The 24,197-nt window shown below is 36.7% G+C and overlaps 1 protein-coding gene across 2 annotated transcripts in view; it reads left to right on the top strand.

Moving 5' to 3' along the window:
- PRKG1 (protein kinase cGMP-dependent 1) overlaps window positions 1-24,197 on the top strand; it is a 1,186,942-nt gene that overhangs the window by 534,462 nt on the left and 628,283 nt on the right. The window lies entirely within an intron of this gene.

Raw genomic sequence — 24,197 nt, 5'->3', positions numbered from 1 at the left:
AAGGATTTTTTATCCTACTTCAAACTTATCCAACCAAGTAAGTAATTTTTGACTGGTTTGCTCATTATCTGCAGTAGTTCCCTATCTTTAATGCTTACACAAATCCATAAAATCAATGCTAATTATTTCAGGAATGTGAAAAAGATTGTTAAATATTATTCAGTTATTCCTAAAAATTTCTTCTTTGGCCCTCACCAAGATTGCTTTTTTTTTTTTTTTTTTTTTACTGTGAAGTCAATTTTGGTTGGAAATCTGTTCCATAATAACCCAAGAAATAAGTGTATGCTTTCTCAGTTACAGATCCAAATGCTCATTTTGCTACCTGGCTCAAAGGTAGGGACCAGAGTTTTCTCTGCTGTAACTCTAGGCATTCATTAAAAATGTCAGGCTGTGATACTGTGGTGCATACAAATTGGACATAGTGCTAGGTACTCTGAAGAGTAAGCTTTGATGGTGTTCCACAAAATGTGTCTAGAAGCTAGTGATTTATCTAGAATTTTATGGTATGATCTCATTAGTTTCCAAATAGGTAATCTATGAAAATGAATGAATACGTTATATAACAGCTACTTTCTTTCATGTTATTATCAAAGCATTTACATGCACATCAATGGAGACCATTAACACCTCAAGTCAACTGAAAATTTTCAAGATATTGAATAAAAGAATAATTTTATATTGGCTAAAAGCACGATACCAAATTGTCAAAGTTGTAGTAATGGCCGATGTGTGATAACATAGTATATTATTACCTACATGTATACATTACTTTCAGTGTAAGAGAACTTTCACATTTAGAATACTTTAGCTTTTATTTTATATTTCTAAGCGATCATGAAAATTGCTTGACTCTGTACTTACTCTTTTGGGGATTCTTATAATAAAGGGCTAATGTAAATAGTTAAATAAGTAAACTGTTTCTTGGATCCTGTATTCATGGATCAATATCCAATTGTTTATGCTGTTCTTTTGGGCTCTCTTACCAAGTAAAGCTGAGATTACTATTCAGAGTTTTAGAATAAATTGTGATAAGAGAATAGGAAAAGTAATAAGGAAAATAGGTAATGGTGAAATAAAATCAGTGAAGTTTGTCACTTGGTTTAAAATTTTGATACTATATTATATTCCTTAATATTATTTATTGATTACTCTTAGTTTCTATAGTTTTCATTCCAAATGTTTAAAAGGAAAGAGAATGCAGTTTTATTTTTGGAAAAATAATGTGTTAAGCAATATTTTTTTCTCCAGAATAGATTAATTTTCAATCGTTTTGCTCAGAAATGCCATTTAACTGACAACCAGTTCAACTCATTTTAACTAATATTTTAAAATCGCTTTTTTTACGTTATAAATGTAAAATGTAACACTGTGCTTATTAAATTTTTTTCACCGTAACAAGTTTGTATAATCCTTTTATCGATAATGATATCCTGCTGAAATTCCTGTGGCTTTGGCTGGTTCTGCCCCCTGAGACACTCCAGCCTCTTGCCCCTGTCAGCCCAGGATCTTCATTAGTAATCACAGGATGGGGTCAGAGGACAAATGAGGCAAATCTCCTTTTGAAACCTTTGATTTGACACCTTAGACCAGCAGAGAATCACGTTTCCATATAAGCACAGAGCATTTTCCTCACCAAGCCATTATATGAATTACTCCCTAACTTTCCAAAAAATGCTCTTGGAGTAGACTGAATAGGAGTAAGAATACAGAAAGAACTTGGAGGGTCCGCACCAGGAAAATATAGCAATAGCTAAAATGTCTGAAAGGCTCAGTGTCTCCTAGGTACTGTTTAAGTGCTTTAACCAAAATTGCATTCACCAATTTTATCCCGTTAGTAATCTTAGGAAGGAGCTAATTATCCCCCTTGTTTTTTAATTTTTATTTATTTATTTTTAATCCTTATCTTTATTTTTTTTGTTTATTTAAAAAAATTTTTTTAATTGAAGTATCATTGATTTACAATGTTGTGTTAGTTTCAGGTGTACAGCAGTCATTCAGTTATATATATGTATATGTGTGTGTGTGTATATATATATATATATATATATATACACACAATATATGTGTGTTTGTGTATATATATATATATATATATTATTTTTCAGATTCTTTTCCCACATAGGTTATTACCGAATATTGAGCAGAGGTCCCTGTGCTATACAGTAGGTCCTTGTTGTTTATCTATTTCATATATAGTAGTGTGTGTATTGGAGACTTGGAGGTTTAGTGCCCAGACAATTCTTTTTCCAAGTAATTATCTCCCATGATGCTTTGATTAAAACAAAACAAAATAAAAAAATGGGGACTAGTAGGGGAGGAAGATATAGAAATAAACGGACTTTTAAAATCTTTATTTTTTTCTTCTTTTTTACTCCATACTGGGGCCAATGCCAGTGCTTACTATACTGTAGCTCTGGTTCATCATCTTGTTATACTGTGTTTTCTTCCATGGTCATGTTTTCACATGGGGCATCTAGGAGCCATGGTAGCTGCAAACTGTATTGAAGCAATCTGGTTGGAAACTATTTCATGTTCTCATAATTTTTCTGATTTACTGTGATATAAAATGGAAAAGAGAGCACCATCTTCTCTTTCTATGTGAAAGAGAAGTTATGTAGCCATTTTGGACCTGTTCTGGGATCTATTTCCACATCTATATTAAAAGGATATTAGAGTACATAATTGCCTGTGATCCTGCAAACACTAGTAGTTCTGTGATTCTTTCATAAATGGTGAAATAGGAGTATAGAAAAGATTGAGTTCCTCAGTTGATGTCACATACCTCCCCACCGCATATACACACAGTAGTGGCACAACTGGTATTAAAACTGTTTCTCTTAAATCCTGAATCAGATACTTATTACCATACTGTGCAGCCTCCTCTGGGATCAGTGTCAACCCAGTGAAGTTGGAGAGTTGTCCTGTAGTGTTAAGTAACGTGGTTTTGCACTTGGCCCTGCTCTATCAGACAGCTTTACCAGCATCGTAACTAAAGATATAGCATTCATGTCAAGTTGATGAATGTCTAAACAGCGCAGCAATTCCTAATAGCATCTATGAAACAACAAAGAGTTTAAAAGTCTTGAAAAATGGGACTGATGAAGTGATTTCAGTAAATGAAACTTCTGTTTGTCAGTCGTTAATATAATTTGCATAAACAAAATGGGAAAGATTGGTTAACAGCATTTTAATTGACACAGGTTTACTGCTCATCAACAGTGTAGGGAGGATATTTGAAATCTGTAGAGTAATCTTAGGCTACAAAGGAAATATAACATCTGTGTGCAGATCGGTGACTTTATAAATGAAGTAGTGGGTCTCAACATTTGCTCCCCCACTACCCACTTGACAGATAATGCTTACATGTATGTTACTGAATTTTTTTCATACAACAGCATAGCTAAAAGAAACTGCCACCGAGTGTGTGAAATTTCTGTGCTTCTAACTCACATCTTTACCGCTTGAGGTCTCAGTGATTGAGGGCACCCTGTCTGTTGTGAAGAGTGGATGCAAACCACAGAGAAAGACCGTACCTAGGCTCTAGAGCCACTTACTGCATCCATGAGCAGGGAAGGGAACAAAGGGAAAGTGTTGTGAAGAGGGCAACTGACACAAAGATAGGCCGGAAATTGTCCTTCGAAGCAAAGTTAAAAGAATGAGGAAGCTTTAGCCCAGAGAAGGGACTTACAGGGACTTGAACTATCTTCATGCAACTTACAAGAATGGGTGCCCTTTCCAAATCATTCTGACCATATAGGTACACAATCATTCTGGATTATGAATGGTGATAATCTAGCTACATGCGTTCTTCATATCACACAACTGAAACGTTCTTAAAAATGTAGGAAAACAATATTTTGCAAACAGATTTTTTTTCTTCCTTTAGCTTGCATTTCCATCTCAATGATTGTCTTTATTCCTCTGTATTTTCTGTGGGCAGATACTACTCAAATTTGCTTGATGTCTTTGCCCTCGGTGTGTCTGTAATGGGTCATAATACACTTAAATGCAACATAAAAACTCAACTGGAAGCAACATTGTAGAAAATCTATTTGAAATACAGATGCCATCCTCCTTTCCTCCTGAAATAATCTGCTTTGATGGATAGAGAGCAAATAAATAATTTTCTTGAAACTAAACCCCACCTATATTTGAATTGTGTTTCTTTTGTTTTCATTATTATGGTTATGCAGTGGGTTACAGTATCTTAGCCTACTGTTAGTAATGAATATGTCCTCGTGGGAATTTGTGGACTATTGGCAATTGCATGAGAGGTTTTTCATTGCTCTGTTAATAGCTTGCCCTTTTCCTATGTGACAGGTCCTCCTTTGTGTATGTCCCTTCCTGGGGCATACACTTCATCAGACTGTATAGAGGAATTCTATCTCTTAGAGAAGTTGCAACAAAAAGAAAGAAAGGGGTGGGGGTGGGAGGGAGGGAGAGGGAGGGAGGGAGGGAGGGAGAGAGAGAGAGGAAGGAAAGAAGGAAGGAAGGCAGGAAGAAATTTAAACAGAAGCACAACAGCAAAGTGATTCATTTGAATCCTTTTACTATGTTTTTGCCAAAATAAATATCTGTGTAACAAGTTTTGTCATAGGAAATTATATTAAAGGAATTGTGATTAGGCTTGTCATTTTCCAAGTGTATGTACAAATTATTTTCTTTTTAGTTTTATGATAAAAATTTTACAATGTTCTTAAAATATCACAAATATAAACAATCTATGTGATCAGTAATAAATCAATGAATGGTTGCAAGAAAAAGTGACTTTATCATTTTTAACTTCCCAAAGGCACATAAGATTTCAATATTGGTTTTCCTCTATATCAAAGACAGTTGTTTTGTTTGTTTGTTTTCATTTTTGTTTCTTAATTAGTGGAACAGAAGGGTATTAGCTGCTGCTTCTATTAAGGTGGCTTGCATTTACTTAGTGGTTAAACTATTCTGTGCTCTCTGATTTACAGATTTTTTTTTTTCAGATCTACATATACATGTATCTATTCTTTTTGAAATTCTTTTCCCATTTGGGTTATTACAGAATATTGAGCAGAGTTCCCTGTGCTATACCATAAGTTCTTGTTGGTTATCTAGTTTAAATATAACAGTGTGTACATGTCAATCCCTAATTCCCAATCGATCCTTCCCCCTCTTCCCCTCTGGTAACCGTAAGTTCATTCTCTAAGTCTATGAGTCTGTTTCTTACAGATATTCTTTTCCTTCAGACCTTCCCCAGTATATTTTACATGTGCTATTTGTGAAGCAATCTAGCCAAACTATTCATGAGTTTATTTTAAAATATATTTATGCCTAGGCTGTCTCTGCAAGACACAATAATTGACAACAGTGGCATAGATTCCATTAAAAGATAGGAGTAGGTATAAACATTTCTATATGTGTGTGTGCTGTGCATATGAGCATACAAAATAGTGTTTCTTTCATTTGTTTTCTGAGTGACCAAGCAGTCTTCGTGGAAAGCAGTCCAAAAAAAAAGAAAATGGGCTAACAGCTATTGAAGTCTTCTTTTTCAGCTCAAATTATATTAAACAACTAAAATAATTCATTTTAATTATTACTATAGTTTACCCTCTTTTGAACATAATCCTTCTAGATAAATTGTGCATGCTCTAAGTTTGCTTAAAATACAGGTATAAAAATGTAATTGGTTGTCGTTTAAATTGAGACCACCTTATATATGCAACAAATGGTTTATTTTGGAAAGTATAGTTTTTCAGTAATTTAAACTAAGCCCCTTTAAACTCAGTTTGTCTCCTACTTTAAAACCTCCTGTGGTTTTCTATGTGCTCTCTACTCATAAACCTCTGATGTTTTCCATGCATGAAGAATAAATTTAGAATAAATAACATTCTAAACCTAGACTCTGGGCTCTTACACAGAAATCTCAGGGTGTTCCCCAGCACATGCCAGTTCTTTCATCAATCTTACATCTAAAAATGCCTTTTCCTTATACTCTGCCCACAAATTCTACTCACAGGTCAAGACAAATTCAAATCCTGCCTTTCCCATGAACATCTCTTGAGCCTAGTTAAGCCACACTCATCATTTCCTAGTCCAGCCTCATATGGGTACAACTCATTGTAGCTAATGTCATGGCTTATTTGAGAGGCATAGATCTTATCTTACCAGCAGGGCACCCTGAGAACAATGTTGATCATCTCAAACCAGTTTTATATTCATCCCAGGATATATACATAGGCGTGGAATTAATGCTTTATTTATATAAGTTTGGAAGGCTTTAAACTTGAAAGTGTCTTAACTAGATCAAAGTAGGGCATGACACTGTTCACGTCTACAAGGGTATTTCCCTATCATAATTTTTAGTATCTTATATCAATAAAAGGCATCAATCAAAACAACTAGGTTAATTCATTTACTTATTCAATATATTTTACATAGTAGGAGCTCAAGCTTTTATTCTTAGGTCGAACCATACAAAATTACAAATTTTATAGTTCAGTATGGGTGAACATCAGCAAATTCATATGATTCAACCTAATATTTGCTAAGACCTATGGATGTAGTAGTCAGTAATAGAGGCTGCCTTTATGGAGCTTAGAGTATGGTCAGCTAGAAGAATTACCTTTGATGTTTCTAGGCCACTGAAAGCCTTAGTTCTTTTCTAGATGATCTTATGACTGGCTTTGTTTGGACAATGATCCTTGCAAAAACCAGTTTCTTAGTGTAGTTCCCAGAGATATGTGATGAGTTGAATAAGTCTTTTTTCATCAATTTGAAAAGGTTGAGATATGCCCCAGCTTCTCTTACCAGTCAATTAAAATTTTATCATATGTCTATTTCCATTGTTCCCCTAAGCCTATTAATGCACCTTATGTTGCCTCTTAAATTAATAAGCTTAATAATTTAAAATAATTTTTCTGTGTGCAATTATTCAGTTTCCTTTTGTTGACTCCTTTCTAGTTCTTCCTAACGAGACCAAGTGCTATCACCTCATAGCTGGTGTAAGAATTATTTTTTCCCATATTCATGCACTTCTTGATTATTAAGGCTTAATTCACTTTTTTTCTTTTAATTTCCCAGACTATAAGAGGTTGATTTCTTAATATTTATCCTTACAAAGAAACTATTCTGCCTTCCCCAGTAACCTGCTTTGCCTAAATTGTTTTCAGTTCCATCCTGCTCCTCTGGAAGAAGCGTGGCCAGAATAAGACAGAGTGTTCCCTGTGCCCTGATGGTAGCTGATGCCCCACAGGTCTCTTCAAGGTTAGGGAGAGTGTTTTCCCTATTGTACTCCTGATGATAACCAGCATATTTCTGGCCTTTCTGACTCAGAGCAGCACAAAGAGCTTCTGTCTCCAGAAAATAGAACACTCTGACTCTACATCTTAACTGTGAACTCACAGCCCATCACTTAAAAACTATAAGTTGAATTTATTTATCTCTGAGTTCTTATCGTGCATAGGTTAACATTAAAAATCATCTTCTGTATTAGTTATAGTGGATTTTTGACATTATCTATTTTTGACATTATCTATTTTCCATTATTTGGTAGAGTGCAATTTTATTGTTTGGGGATGTTTAATTCACTTGGGAAACCAAAGTTGAGAAGAAGACAACTAGAGACTGTCTTTATTGAAGAAAAAAGAAAAACAGCTTTAACTGTGTTATAAAGCAGGAAGTCAAGTTCCTTATCTGGGAAGGCCACAAAAACTACCATCTCCCAGTACGCATTCCCTGAAATTTCTCTATTTAATCAGGTTTTAATATTTGACCTGAAATAATGGAACCCTAATTCTGAAAGAAGCATCAATAGAACACTAAGTGTGTACCCTTTTCCTCTTGGCAGGGTAGCTGTTCAGGGCAAAATCAAGTATACTGGAAAAGTTCAGTGAATTAAAAGCCAGAATAACTAGGTTCTACTTCTTGATTTGATGACTGGGCTGGGAGGTTGGGGAGCATGGGTGTTAATGTCACTTCTCTGTCCTCTATTTCATCATCTGTATAATGAAAGGACAGGACTACTATTCTCTGGTATTCCCTAGTTCTGAAATGACCAGATTCTAAACAATCCTAGAATATATATCTTATATCTTCCAATGCAACTAACTGCTTTCTCTCACCTCAGCCAAACCCCCTTCCCTCAACCAGGAAGGAAGGAATGAAGAAGGGGAAGGAGGAAGGTGGGTGGGTGACAGGGAGGTGGAGAGGAGGAGGGGAAAGAGAAGGAGGGAGGGAGGGAGGGAGGGAGGAAGGAAGGAAAGAAGGGAGGAAAAGTGAAAGGGGGAAGGGAAGGAGAGAGGGAAGGAAGAAGGATATTAAAAATTATAGGGCTTCCCTGGTGGCACAGTGGTTGAGAGTCCGCCTGCCGATGCAGGGGACACGGGTTCGTGCCCCGGTCCGGGAAGATCCCACATGCCGCGGAGCGGCTAGGCCCGTGAGCCATGGCCGCTGAGCCTGCGCGTCGGAGTCTGTGCTCCGCAACGGGAGAGGCCACAACAGTGAGAGGCCCGCGTACCGCAAAACAAAGCAAAACAAAACTGTAGACTTGTATACATTTCAGGCTCTCTTCCCTCTTGTAGTAAAGAAGTTATTCCTATGTTAATAATACCAAGTGTGAATAATTCCTTTCCATCATACATGAATATGTTTGGCTCATTAGTAGTAAACAGATTGTCATCTCAGGATATGAGAAGTATGTTGCTTCCTAGTAAGATAAAAATTGAAGGATACATTAAAGTATACTTATTCATACTGTGTAGTATAAAGTTCCATAAAGAATTTGAAAGATAGTTTTCATAAATATTTCCAAAATTTTTAATAAAATTTTAAAGTAACTTTTTGCATGGTGTGATACCTTTCTTACATGCAAAATATTGCTGGGAAGCACAAAAATTACCATATATGTTCAGTTATATTGACCTTTATGGAACCTTGAATGTATTCTCTTTCCATAGCTCTAATTTACCACTTTGAGGAACTGTTTTCTTTCTCCATGATCAGATATCCCACATTCTCTCCTGCCCTCTCCCACACACATATAAATGCCTGTAAACATTTATGTTCACATTCTCTTTCCCCCCAACTTCCTCTTCATTCCCTGTTCCTTTCTCCTCTCTCTTGTCTTTAACCATTATAGCTGCTATGTTAGGACAAGAAACTCTATCTCAGATATTACAGGTTAAGAAATGCTGCTGGGGTAAACAGCTAGGTTTAACTTCATGAGGGGTCATGGGAAAGATTGGTCAGGAAGAAGGATCCTTATGAAGTGGACCTTGATCTTATTAATGTTCTGGGCATCAGAATGCCCACAAAAATAGAGGTCCCATGATAGCACTCCTTTTGATATGGTGCTGCCTCTTGTCTCCATGAATCTTGAGTGATATAAAGAGGGGCTGAGGCCTTCATCCATTCTGGAGTAGTAGAAAAATGTGTATGAAGTGGTTATGAGTATGGGCTTTGCTGTCATACACTCCTGGAATTCCAGTTATGCCCCTCAACTAGCTGTATGATTGTGGACAAGTTATATACATTCTTTGAACCTCAGAGACCTCATGTAGCCAAAGGATCATGATGAATGAACTGCACCACCTCACTTGTAAGGATTAAATAAAGTAATGTACCATAAGGCAGTAAATTGTATTTTTCATTTAGACATGTGAAAACTGTATCAATGACCCCTTAAGACTATGCTTCTCAGAGTGTGGTCCTCACATACTTGCATCTATCTCAACTCCTGGATCAGAACTTCTGTGAGTGATGTTGAACAGATGGACCTTTAACAAGGACCTGGGTAATGTTTAGACACCAAGGTGTTTTAGAAACGCTGCCTCAGGGACTTACTTCCAATTTTAAAACAAAAATCAGTAGAAAAATTGGATTCAGTCTGCAGTGTTCAATTTCTTACAAAGTTTTCTATTTTGTTTCAAAAGTATTTTTCCTTTATCTTCTGTACACTTGTACTGAAAATAATATATTTTGATGTAGACATATTTGGAAGAACTCTTGTTTCTTAATATACCTAACTTTTGAATAAAAATTACTAAGAGACCAAACTTTTGAGTTTCTATATTCACAGTGCATGCTTATTCACCAATATTAAAGTTAAGTGTGGCTTTGCTTTAGTCATCTCCAATTGTATGGGATGTTTTCAAGTTGAGAGAATAAAGGAAATGAAAGGAATTTTATGTCATAATCATATAAATATTTAAAGCAGTCTTTTACCAAAATTTACTGTCTGAGCTAATTGGTGGTTAAAATAAAGAGCTAATCATGATCAAGAAACAAGAAAAATTTAAATTAAGTCACAATGTTCTATTCAAATAGGAAAGCTTTGTTATCAGATAAGGATCATACTTAGTATTAAAAAAAAGATTTTCATTTTCTTATTCCTATTTCCATAAATTACAGTATATCTACACTATTCCTAGGGTGATTGCAATGGAAGTATCCGTATCAGGCAGAATTGTGTTTTTTATTCTGTGCCAGTGAATATTCGTGAGGTGATATCAGCAGTAAATTGAGTCAGCCTAACATTAAACCCCCAGTGGAAAAAGAGCAAATGTTAGCTCAGTTGAATTATATTTATTAAAAAATTTAATATTTAATACAAATAGTTTAATGATAAGATTGTGTTTGGTTTAAGAAAAACAAGTACTTGTGCTATTTGAAGAAACATTAGGTGAGATGAAGAATTGGTAAAGAATGTCACTGTAACGGAGTGATAGTTTTTAAACTGACCTCTGGACAAGGAGGCAGATAAGAACCTCTGTCTTGTCTTGAGCATCACATTTTGGACAGATCAATGAAGTGGACGTGTGGAAAGAGTGGAATGAAGGTATTCACTGAGAATCTGAAAGCACAGCATGCATTAGTTGATCAGGGAAAATGCTATAACATGCAACAGTGATACTGACAGGACAGAAAGATAAGCGAGCTCCGTTGATTTTTCCCTGGATCCTCATATTCCTTGCTAATGCACTGGAGGCTGTAAATAATACATACAACAGATTGCATTAGAGGCGATTATCTCCTTATTGCATGCATAAGTCAAAAGGCATTATTAGTGCATTAGAGACTGAGGGAAAACAGTTCCAGATTGCAGTAGTCTCTTTGCCTAATGGCTGTCGTGATGGGGAATTTGAGAGCCAGAGACCAAACAAAACCATCTTCATAGCTTGTCTTGTGAATTGTCTTCCTTCGCATCATAAATATAAAAAAGGTAGTTATGGAACAAATAAATTTTTTTAATTCATGGAATTTTTATTAAATAGGGGAAGACTTAAAAAAGGTCTTCATGAAGGAATATTTAATTGATCCTGTGATCCTTCTAAAATCTGTGGTTATTTCTTTTTTAACCTAGGCAAGATAATTGTAAACAAACTAATGTTACAAGCTATATATGATTGTCTCAGCAATTTGTGTAGTCTGGAGAAGGGTTATATATTTTAATCCTTTATTGTATTTTCCATTGCTTCACCATGATAGACATTAAATAAAGCAGAATGGTTCTTCCATATAATTCTATCATATTGATAAATAACCAAAAGTGTTTTCCCCTTGATGACACATTTGTATGTAATCTACCAAATGTTAGTGGAATTGTTTTTCCTCCCAATAGATTCTTGACTAGAACACACTTTGACTTTGTCACAACAGAAGAATGATTAATTTTGGTCTTTGTATAATCTATTTCTGCAGCCTTTTTGTCTCCTACAGCCTTCTAAATTATGTTCAGTATCTGGTTTTGGTGAACGTTTTCAATGATGAAACAAACTCAGTCTACCTTGGTGGGTAGTGTATGTTCTTTCCCTTCCCTTTGAGTGAGATCTGTCCAAACGTGCAGAGCACTGATTAAGTTTTCAGTTAAGATGATAGGATTTATAAAGGCACAGTTGATGACCTAGAAATCCATAGCCTCTGTACAAGCTAATTCCTAGCATTTATAAGAAAACGCAAAATTTTGACTTAATAGGAACAAGATACTCCTTTTCTAAGTCTATTCTAAATTCTCACTGACACTTAAATGGACTTTGCCCCCTGGAACTTAATAGGGTCACAGTTCTGATTTTTTTAAAAATAAACTTTTTATTTTAGGGGAGTTTTAGGTTTACAGAAAAGTTGCAAAGAAATTACAGAGTTCCCATATACTCCACACCCAGCTTCCCCCATTGTTAACATGTTATGTTCCTACATATATTTGTCATAACTAATAAATCAATATTGATACATTATTTAACTAAAATCTAGCTCTGAAGTTTTAAAAACATGTTAGAGTGATAAGAAAATAATTTATATATAACCAATTAAATGTTCGTCTGTCAGTTTTAAAATAAAGACCAATTAGAAAACTTTGGCAGCAAGAATGTCATCCCATATCAATTCATTAGAAATGATTTTGTGATTCAATACAGGCAACTAAGTAGTAGCATATAATAGATAAAAACAACTTTGTAGATGCTCTTGTATTGCAGTTCATTTCCATACCATATTTATTTAGCCTTGATCACTTCTAAATTCTCGAAGAAACATTGTGTGTTTAGAAAACCTTGAACAAACAATTTCCTATTTGACTTTTGAAAAAAATTAAGCATTTTGTTGCAAGGTTAATTGTCTCCGTAGTGACAAAGAGGACCTACGATGTGTCAGACGTTTTGCAAGGTGCTTGACACAAATTATCTTTGATCCTACCAACAGCCCTGGAAAGTTGATGGCATTCTCTCTCTTAAAGGTGTGGAAATTATAACTCAGCAAGACAAAGCAATTATGTTATAAACCATCTCAAGTTTATAACAGGAGATTTAGTATTTACATCCTAATCCTGATTAGTAGAATGAAGTGGTTTGTCATTTTTTTGCATCATGTAAATAAAGAAGATTGGTCAAAATTGCCATTTTTAAAACTTAGGTTTTTTTAAATAGTGTCACCAGCAGGTTTTTATCAGGGAAGTGGTATAGATCCGGTTTAATAGCAAAGGCTACTATAAAGTTTGAGAAATAGTAGTGAAGTTTATGTCACAGACAGACTTTCCATCTTTTACAAAGAGATGTTTTTGATGGTTATTTATAATGAGGCTGAGAAATAAAAGTTATATCGAACTGAATGGTCCATTTAAGACATCTGAAAATTAACCTTATTATTACACTAGCATAGCTATGAATTGCCACTAGCCAAGACTTCTAAGTAAGGAAAAGTGGAAAATTTCCTCCTCGTTTAGTAATGCATGCGTGTGTGTGTGTGTGTTGTGTGTGTGTGTGTATCTTTGCTGTATGAGATAGGGGATTAGGATGTTTGGGGCTCAGCTAGACTCCTGGTCCCGAATTTCTTTTTTGATTAGGGATGACAAGATAAATACATCTGAAGGCATTGTGTATTATCCCTCTTTGTATTACTATAATTTCTCTAATTGTCCTAGCAGGAGTCCCTTGAATTTGGGGTCTCCAACAGGGTGCTATTGACTATTTTCAAGTACAGAGAACAACCCAGGTGTATCAAGGCTATTTTTAAAGTATGTCTTCATACTTTGAATAAAATGTTCAGAGAATGTTTTTGTTCCTGCACAGTTTATTAAGTAAAAAGTACATTTTTAAACCAAAGAATAAGCCAAGGTTAATTCTAAATGCATTTATCATGTGTCTAGTTGCTTTTGGTTTCAGAATTTTTTTCTCTTTATCACCAGATATATAGCTTGAGGTTTCATCTGCCTAAAGAAACATGTTATCATTAAGTTAAGTTTTGATATATGGCAGAAATAACATGACCAATAACAAGTTTCTTTGTCTTCTGATATTACCCCATCCCTAGAGTTGGAAAAGCACACATATAGTATTAATATTTTTGATGACAGAAGTCATAATTTTATAAAGATCTTAATTTTCTTCCAAATAATATTTGAAGAATGTAGATGATTCTTAAAAGAACCCAAATGAATACTAGTATCAATCACTGGGTTGACTTCTGCAAAGGTAATATAAATGAGGGGTCACCCCAGGAATAGCTTAATCTACTAAGGATACAGTAATGAAAACTAGACAAAAAAAAATTGTCTCCCTTCCGTACTAGTTGGGAAAGTGAGACAACAGACAATATAAATAAGGAGATTCCATTCTATGTTAGATTATGGTAAATGCTATGGAGAGAAATAAAAGGGACTAGAATTTGGGGGCAGGGGTTAAGATGAAGTCAGGGAGCCCTTAGTGAAGAGGGACAGTGGACAGAGGTTTCAAGGAGGAGAGGGAGGGAGCCTTGCAGATACAGCAGAGGAGAGCATCCAGATGGTAGTAAGCATGTGCAAAGGCCCTGAGACAATTGATGCAAAGGCCATGAAACAACAGGTTCAAAGACCCTGAGAATGGCACATGTTTGGAGGATTAAGACAAGACACGTGACCTTAAACATAGAAGGAACATAAAACATGTCTGATTAAAGCAATAATATTAGGCTGCAGATATTTGAAGTGTTTTTTCATACATTATAGTCTAATTCAATTATTTTATTCATTCTTTTCCCACAGGTAAAATGCTTGAATTTGACATGAATGTTAAAAAACTGGTTCACGTACTGAAACCTGTGTGCTTCGTATGTAGGGTTCCATATCATTTCAAGCCTCTATTCTCCTTAGCTGTTCACAGTAATGCTTTAGAGGGTTGTAACTTTCTCTCCTAATTAGTTGTGAATCGCTTTTGCTAGTGTAATTGGTTGTGAAATTGCACTCTTTTTTTTAATTCTCTTCATGTTTTGTGGAGAAAAGCATTCACCGATTCCTCTTCCCTCCTTTATTTTTGCTGTGTTGAATAGTTTCACCCAGAAGAGGAAGAGAAAATTCCTGAAAACACTGCATACGAAAGGTCAGTTGCTCTATTGCCAGCTCACTGATAAAAGCTCAGCGAGTAAATAGTACTTGAAGGCCAAATCTCCCCTGCAAAATAATCACTGATAATTGAAATACCAAACAAGTAAAATAGATGTCAGATTCTTTCAAAGAGTAACCTAATACTGCCCTTTTCAATTAGGATACATCCTTTTTCTTATCAATCTAAAACCTAAGGTTTCATTCTCCAAAGGTCTTTGTCTTGAGCCTTGCCCTGCTGTGTAAATAAGCTTGTTTTTTTACTGTTCTCTCATGCTGGTGAAGGAGCTCTGGGGAGTGGTGACCCCCTTTCCAATCAGGTGTGAAGATAGAGCACACCCTGGCCCCTGCTTCTCAGACTGCTATACAGGAGAACTAGTGGCAGTGTTCTATGTGAATATCACAGGACCAAGCAGGGCACACACCAAACAGTACAGTCAGTTCTGAAAGTGCCACCCTGCTCATTTCAATCTCTGTAATGATTGGCCTTGGATTTAGAAGCCTGAAAGTGAATTATCCTGTTGGGTTCAGATGAGTGCAATTAACCGGCAATTTAAACATTTAAGTGGATATGAACTTGGACTGGAGTATATCCAATGTGCAAACTAATTGAAGCCATTTATCTAGCAGGTACTAAAATCATGCTTGAAAATGGAAACACACATTCCTATAAATTTTTATGAAATAGCCCTTGTTCAGACTAGAAGGGGCTAGACCTCATAGAACTTCTGGTTAAACGCTAAGACATTTGCTTTTGTTTGATGCAAAATTTATCAGCTATAAAATCAGAATAGTGGATTGGGACATCATCTCAACTTTTAGTAAATAAACCATTTAGCAAATTGGGAGATATTGTCATCACTTATCTGACAAGGTGAAGTTCATGTGAGGTTGGCAATGTTCTCGGTACTCAACTTGTTATATAGCTGGCACTTGGGGAATATTAAAAAAAAAAAAAAAAATCTGTCAGACTTCTTCCTGAAACAGCACCTTGGAAGATAAGACCTATTCTGAAAGAGATTAAACAGTAATTAATTATCACTATAAACTAGAAATAGTACTTAAGTGCTAAAGGTAGAAAATATAACTTTGAGTCCTAAGGAGGGACAGATTACGGCAGACTGACAATTCCTAGAAATTCCTCTCTCCAGAGATGAGGCTTAATTCATGGAATGTCAAAGGTAGAACAGAACACAGAGATCATAGGATTCAGCTTCTTATTTCTCAGAATTACACAGATCTGTAAAGCCACAAATTATTGGGCCCAACTGCAGCTAAGATCACCTAAGCTCTAGACAAAGTAAGTCCTTCCTCTTTTCTTTTGCTCGATCATGGATTCATTGGGCAAGCATTTTGAGTGTACGTGTGTGTGTTCCAGGCACCACTCTCGTTGTTGGCAACCAAGCTGTAGGCAAAATTCACACAATCCATTGACATCATGGAAATCACATTCTGGTAGATGACCTACACACAGTGACTGTAGATTTTTAAAAATAATTTTTCTTAGTGGCAACAGAGCAACAGGGTCAGTGAGCAGGTAAGATAGTCAAGAGATTTTGAAGATTTGTCATGTGCACAGATAACTAAATTATAAAGAGCTAGCTGTGGGTGGAAAAACATTGCCAGCAGAGGGAACACATGGATCAAAAGCTCTGATGAAGAAGAGCTTGAGGGAATGGAGAAAACAGCAAGGAGGACAGATCAGCTGTTGCAGAGTGAAAAAAGGGGAGCGTGAGGAGAGGTATGAGTAGATGATCTGTATCGACACTGCAAGAATGAGTAGGATTTGGAGACAGATGTGTGAGGGGAGATGGCATTCAGAGAACAATTCTCTGAACAAAGGCATGGAGTTAGGAATTGGGCATTGCTCTGTGACTACCCACTGTCCTTCTCTTGATATAAGTTGATATCTCAATTTGGGAAAGAACATCCCATTGTGGGAAAAAAAAATTAGTGTATAGGCAACTTGAAGAAAGGGTCTTATAAATCAGATTCACTCCAACTTCATTTTTAAATTTGTCTCTATGGAGTAAAATTTGCCAGTTTGTCCATTTTTTGAACATATATGCCTCTCCCTCCTTACTTTACATATGAAGACATTCATCAGGCTGATGGTTTGGGTTGCAGAGTAGAACCACTTCTTTAGGCTCACACTTGCAGCACCAAAAGCAAAAGCAAGCCATCTGGGACCCCTGTGTGAGGTGGACAAACCTGCTTTTCCTGTCTATGCCCATCTGCCTCCTCGGCACTTTTCTGAGTAAGCAAGGGATGATTTCCAGGAAGCACTTACATCATCAGGTTAAATTCTGTAATCAGAGCATTTAGGGGAGACCACATTACCCAGGGGGATTTTACTTGGCGAGGTACATCTCCTGAAGGAGGAACTAGGTTTTGCATTACAAGATTCAGCTAGATGTGGTGCAAAATGCCATTAACTGATTCTTTTTAAAAAGTACCATGCTGGCATCTTAAAGCCTTTCATTTGAAGCTTTTTCAGGACTGGCAAATACTAGACCCTATGTTTGATGGAGAAACGGCTTTTGGGCTACCCGTCTTGCCTTTCAGCTTGGTAGCAACATTGTTGCAGAATCTTCTTCCACCTTCATGGAAAAATGACAAGCCCTGCTAATCTGGAAAGGGAATGTATGATTCACTTGAGAAGTAGAGTTGTGTTTTGTCCCCCCAAGAGGGGATAAAAAAACTACTTCACTAAAGTTGGAAAGTAGACTTAAGTATTTTCATTTCTTCCTTTTGATGAACAATCTTCACCCTCTTGTGGGTAATCAGAGTATTATCCTAATTAGTGGAACACAGATCACAGTTTATTTGCAGCTTTTTCTGATTCAAATGTGTGTATGTGTACAAAAATGCCTTCCTTAATTTGCTGGAAGAGGATCCCCTGACTCACTGTCTCCTAGTTGTTTGTAGAACACAATAGAAACCATTTTAATCCTATTTCCTCATATTCCTTCAACTGTAAACTTAGCTTGCACGATTGTTGACTTTTCTGTTAGAAAATAGAGAGTCTTTATGTTTCAGTAACTTTAAAACAAGTATTGAATGGCAAAAGTTCACTTCAAAATGTCCAGCAAGGGCTTCCCTGGTGGCGCAGTGGTTGAGAGTCCGCCTGCCTATGCAGGGGACACAGGTTCGTGCCCCGGTCCGGGAAGATCCCACAGGCCGTGGAGCGGCTGGGCCCGTGAGCCATGGCCGCTGAGCCTGCGCGTCCGGAGCCTGTGCTCCGCAGCGGGAGAGGCCACAACAGTGAGAGGCCCGCGTACCAAAAAAAAAAGAAAAGAAAAAAAAAAAAGTCCAGCAAATGATTTTCACTTTAGTTCCTTCCTTCCCCCAATATAAAACAATGCCCAGAGCACTGTAAGCATTCTTAGCATCCTTGCTTCCTGGCTGTCCTCTCCTACGCTCCATCGGCTGCAAGGAAAATGAAGATTGCAGGAAGCTAGCATATCTGGTAATCACGAAACTCTGGGTCACCTTGTAATAATCAGGGATGGTTTGGAGTCGGACATGGTGCCAATATTGTTGTCAAGGGTTAAATTAGCAAGGTGTGGTCAGGAAGTCATGGCTGCAGGATAGGAAGGTGGTGATGGTGGGTGTGTGCTGGGCTGACTAGACTATGCCAGGTGAAGATCTGCAGGCAAGGAGATAAAATCGTGTAATTCAGAAACCATTTACAATATCGCAAGACTTTCCAATGTTTAACAAGTGCCAGTGCTGTGCCTAATTCCTATATACTTAGCAGAGTGTTAATTTTATATTGAACTTTCTTCTTGTTCAAACCCGTACGTGTTTTGTGTCAGGAGTTAACCAAATACTTGGAAAGCACAACCACTTGCTGTTGGCTAAGACTGGAAGACGGTTGGGGCTGAAAGCCAAAGTGAAGTGGTATTTTCGCGGGCAAAATTAAAAAAACTTGCCTCTCTAGGATGGCTTCTTACAAATGGGTGTGTTTGAGATGCTCTGTCTTACCTTTCTAAGGCAGCAAACTATAGAGAAAAGATGGTCCACTTGAGAGTATTTGTTGAACGCATGAATGACAAAGCTATTTTGTCTTCTGTGCCAGGCTAGATGATGAACCATAACACTACAGTAGTAATATCTGCCCTTTGAAAATACTATCTGTTCACTGGACACTGGGTTGAGTGCTTTACATATACTTAATATAATTTAAACTCATTTAATTTGAATCACAATGCATGAGGCAGGTACTGTTATTTAAGATGAGAAAACCTAGATCAAGAAGTATCACCAGTTGCCAGTAACTCAGCTAGTAAATGGAGGGTTCAAGTTTCATACCAAAGCATTTTGAGCTTCAGAAATCAACCAAAATTACAGTCACATAGCCTTGGGCAAACCATGTAATTTCTCTGCATTTGTTTCTTTAGCTACTATTAAAAACAAAAACAAAAACACAGTCCCTGATGGGGCTGTTTTATTAAATAAGACAATGCATACACATGCTGACAGCTCTGTACAGCACATAGTAATCTAGTGCTACGAGCTAGTATGGGGTATGTAGCTTCTCTATTTGGCTACTTATCTGAAGCTCTGATTTTTCTAGAGCATTTTGATGTTCCCTTTAATAGATGAATTTGAATCTGATAAGATGACGTGATCACTAAGACTCTAATCCTGATATGATGGCCCAGACTGGAATACATATGCTCTAAGAGTATGTGGTGTACAGGGGGTATAATGGTATGTGTATATACATACGTGTGTGTGTGTGTGTGTGTGTATTGTTGTGGGCACCAAATTACATACTTAAACCATTGTTACTTTGATTTGTTGAAGTTTCTCTTAAGTTTCTATTTTATAAGGCTTTTGGGGAAAAAAAAAATCCTTGATTATCCTGAAAATAGACTGTGATATGATCATCCTTTCAAAATTGATGTATGGGATGTACAAATGGAGTCAGACAAAAGAAATGAGATCACTTCTTTTTAAAATCATTCTACTTTTGTCATCTTTTACACCAGCTATTCTACAGTCCCTATCTGGTTTTGAGGTTAGGTAGAGTCTTCATAGAAGTTGAACCCACCAAACTTGGATCCCTCAGCTTTGCAAAGTTGCATACACATTTCTACTTGTGATATAATCTATGTATAAATATATTTATAACTCAGATTATGTCACTAATGTTTCCTAGTACAAGTTCTGGGCTGACACTTGCCTGAGTTTGAATCTGGCTCCACTACTTACAGTGTGAATGTGGCTCCACCTAAGAGCATGTACTCTTAGGCAAGTTATTTATATTCTCTGCCCTTGATTTGCCCACCTGTAAAATGGAGATTAGTCTCCTAAATAATTAAGGTTATTATTGAAGATTAGAATTTATGTGCCTGACATGTAACAATCCTCAGTTAATATTAGCTGATATTTATAATTATTATAAAAATCATTATTATCCTTATTCTAATTTTTAGAAAATATGAAGTTTATTGCAAAGAACACAATTCATAGACAAAGAAATCCTATATATAATCTCTGAAGTGTGTGACTATCTCAAAATTATGATTTTCTCATCAATAAAATAAGAATAATTATACTTGTCCTGACTACTCATTGGATTGTTTTGAGAATCTAATGAGATGCCATTGGTGAAAGGGGTGTGAAAATTCCCAAGTGCTATGTAAACATAAAGTCATTTCAGTGTTCTATCAAAGAATGAGCCTGGAAGAAAGAGAGGAGGAATGTTTCATATGAAGAAGGGACGGCCTACTTTAAGAGAAATAGAAGGATATTTTCATGAGGTCTTGGATGTAGGAAAGAAGAAATTTGGGACTCATGTTAAACATGAGATAATATCAGAAAACATGACCAATGAAGTCTTACGGTGTAGTGGTTAAGAGCATGGTCTTTGGAGAAGGACTTTGGGAATCAAAAAAGGATTACCATATTGAGATGGGAGATTTCTGTTTACAACCACTTAGGGAATATAAAATGTTTTTTTATAAGCAAGCATGGTTATGATAATAAAGATGATTTTAGTGGGGGAGGGTTTCTTATTTTCTATACAGCAGATCTGGAATTTGGTACTTTGTCTGGTACTTTGTCTAATCAGATGAAGTATGTCATGTATATTACCATGGAGCTTTCAACTTTCAGAGAGATGTGCAAATCAGCCTGGCATATACTGAAAGCCTTGCAGAAACTGCAGGCATAAAATTTCATATCTGCTTACTGAAAGCAGAAGATATACTTAAGGGAGTGGTGGGTGTGGGGTAGTGGGGAGGGGAGAGAGAGAGAAAGAGAGAAAAATAACATCAAAGTTGAATATTTGGGTTTTTTCTAGCAACAGAGAAAGCAGTATAAAGCAATTTGGGGTTGTCACAATCGAGCACACAAAATTAATTTTTTTTCAGAAAGCAATTTTCTATATTGACGGTTTCCATTTTTACTTTTGAAAATTTCTGAGTAAAGGCTGTTCCTTTTAATGTTTCCTGACCGTCCTTCCAAACTTAAAATCTGAGCTGTCAGAAACCATTAATTGCAGCCATATAGTGTACTTTGTGATATTTTGCATTTATACCGAGTCTTTCAATCACTAACAGAAATCTATTAGCGTGCTTTAAGGATCATTCTTGTATAATAACAAAAGGAAATCATAATTTAAAACTAGGTGGCTTTCCGTATTTTACAGAGTGTACTGGGGAAACTTAATAAACATAAAAGAATGGGATTCCTGGGTATAGGTCTAGGAAGTATGTTGGAATCAGGGAATTATAAAATGTGTTACTGAAAGGTACCTTCAGTGTTATCCAGGGCAACATCCCCATTTACAGATGAGAAAATGGAGCCACACGGTGGACTGCATCAGTGGTTCTCAAAATGTGGTTTCTACAGCATCAGTATCACCTAGAAACACATTAGAAATGCTTGTTCTTGGATCCTACACTCTAGACCTACTGAAACCCTGGGGATGGAGCATAGCAATCTGTTTTAAGAAGCCCTTCAGCTGACGCTTATGTGCACTGTAGCTTGAGAACCACTGGACTAGATTTTAATTATTCTAACGCCTACCCCAGTATGTTTCCCATTGCAACATGCTGCTTTCTTCATTTCGCTCTATCATTCTTTCTTTTTGAAATTAAGGGGAAGAGGACATTGTAAACTCAACTGTGTACACAAGTACCAAGCACGGTGGGAAAACGGAGAATACTGTTTTGCAATACACATCTTAAGACATCTTTGCGTGACTTGAGAATTTTAGACAAAAGTGGTATTCTTAAGACTTTAACAATGCAAATAATTATCTAATTCCCCTAATTTAAAGAACTCTGATTCTCCTAGAATCTGTAGGAGGTATTTAGGGCTATTACTCTAGTGTCATACTATTTAGAAAGAGCTCTAACATCTTGATTAAATGAGTCAGCCCTACATGCCTTCACCTGTCTTGCAACCAGATTAATAAACAACAGCAAAGAATGATAAACAGAGCCTTTACATTTCTTTCCCCTACCTTGCAAAATACAGTCTCAACTACACTGTAAACTTATGTATATTGCTCTGAATTCTTAATGCATGTTTTAGAATGCTGAATATAGAACAAATAAGAATTCATACATATTGCATTTAATCACTGAAAGGAGATTGACATTATTGAACTCTGAATAATATGTAAATTGTCCTCTTGATTGGCTCAAATTGGTTTACTTAGATTCATTATAATTCCCCCATAAAATAATTGTAATGGTTCTTTCGCAAACAAGTCAGGTGCATGTTTTTCATCAGTGGCTGTGAGAAGACTCATTGAGAATCTTCTATTGGAGACAGAAGCCAATTTTCCGTGAAGCTAAGAGAACAAACTCAGAGCTCCTGGTTTGCATAGGCGTTCCCAAAACCCAGTATCTAATTTTGGACTTGTAATTTTGTATTCTTTTACTGAAAGACTGTCCCACACATTGTATGAGCTTTAGGTCCCACAAAACCTAGATCCTTTTCGGCTAGGGAGCGTTAGGTCCTCTGTCAGTGGGCGGAAGTACTTTACATGTTGCACTGGTTAAAAGCCTTTCCATTTAAGCTCAGTGAACACTGAATCAAAATGACTCCCCATGTCAGTTTGAAAGCAGATAGAAATTGTTTCTGTGTAAGTGCCTTGACAGTAGCTACTGGCTTTAGATTAGCATTAGGCTGTGTTGTCAGTCACTTCTTTAGCATTTTAGATTTCCTTTCTCTTGAATAGCAATAGACAAGAAGCACTTTGCAGCTTGCTGGGATATTGAGCAGTGGAGTGTGTATTCATACACTTAAAAATGCAAGTCGCTAAATGCTTTCAAAGGAAGGGCAACTTTACTTTTGGTCAATTCTGACCCCAGGAATTCAAAAACGCTTCTTAGTTTAAAAATCTGAAGAGAAAACACGTTGATTCATTCCTGAAGTCAATGCCAAATGCTTACTGAATGGGTATGTCTTTGATTTGTTTGTGTGGCTTATATCTCTGATGTCTTGAAATTACAGCATGATTTACATCTTCATTTTAGTGAAAGGATAGCTTTTTCCATCACTGAAGGAGACAAAAAAGTGCTTCAATTGTAAATATGACCCAGTTTAATTAGGGTCAGATGTTATAACTAATTTCAGAATTCCCAATGGGAGGGCACAGGATTACTCTGGTCTTTTTCGGTTGGCATTTTAAAAGTTGAAATGTTGCCAGCAATGCTTTTAAATCATTCACTGCTATAGAAGGGGAGTTATAAGCAGAAACAAACCACGTAGTATCTCTAAATAATAGCAGCAGCAATGGTGACACTCAACATTCTAATAGACTCTGTATGTGTCAACGTAAGGGCCTTGGTTTATGGCTTTAGACTCATCACCTCTTCCCTCAGCTTTATTGTTAATGAGTTATCATCTTATCCAAGTTAATTAATCTCTCCGGGCCTCAATTTCTTTGTGTGTTCAACTTGTAGGATGGTGCCTGGTACATAGCCAATAATAAATATTAAAAGTATACCAAACAGACTTTATAGCATTCTCAGTGAAGAAATCTGAAGCTCATTTTGAGCACTTTTTTTTTTTTTTTTTTTTTTGCGGTAAGCGGGCCTCTCACTGTTGTGGCTTCTCCCGTTGTGGAGCACAGGCTCTGGACGCGCAGGCCCAGCGGCCATGGCTCACGGGCCCAGCCACCCCGCAGCACGTGGTATCTTCCCGGACCGGGGCACGAACCTGTGTCCCCTGCATCGGCAGGCGGACTCTCAACCACTGCGCCACCAGGGAAGCCCCTGAAGCTCATTTTGGATGCATGAGGTCACATGGGCGGGCGCGGGGTGGAGTGGGGGGATCTAGGTTGAAAACGAAGGTGCCTCTCTTGCCTTTTCTTGTCTACATTTGGGCAACCAAAGAATAAAGATTAGTG

Source organism: Orcinus orca, chromosome 14 (genome assembly GCF_937001465.1).
Source record: "Orcinus orca chromosome 14, mOrcOrc1.1, whole genome shotgun sequence".
Lineage (NCBI taxonomy): Eukaryota > Metazoa > Chordata > Mammalia > Artiodactyla > Delphinidae > Orcinus > Orcinus orca.
The sequence above is the reverse complement of the archived record's forward strand: the minus strand, read 5'-3'. Positions and strand labels throughout refer to the sequence as shown.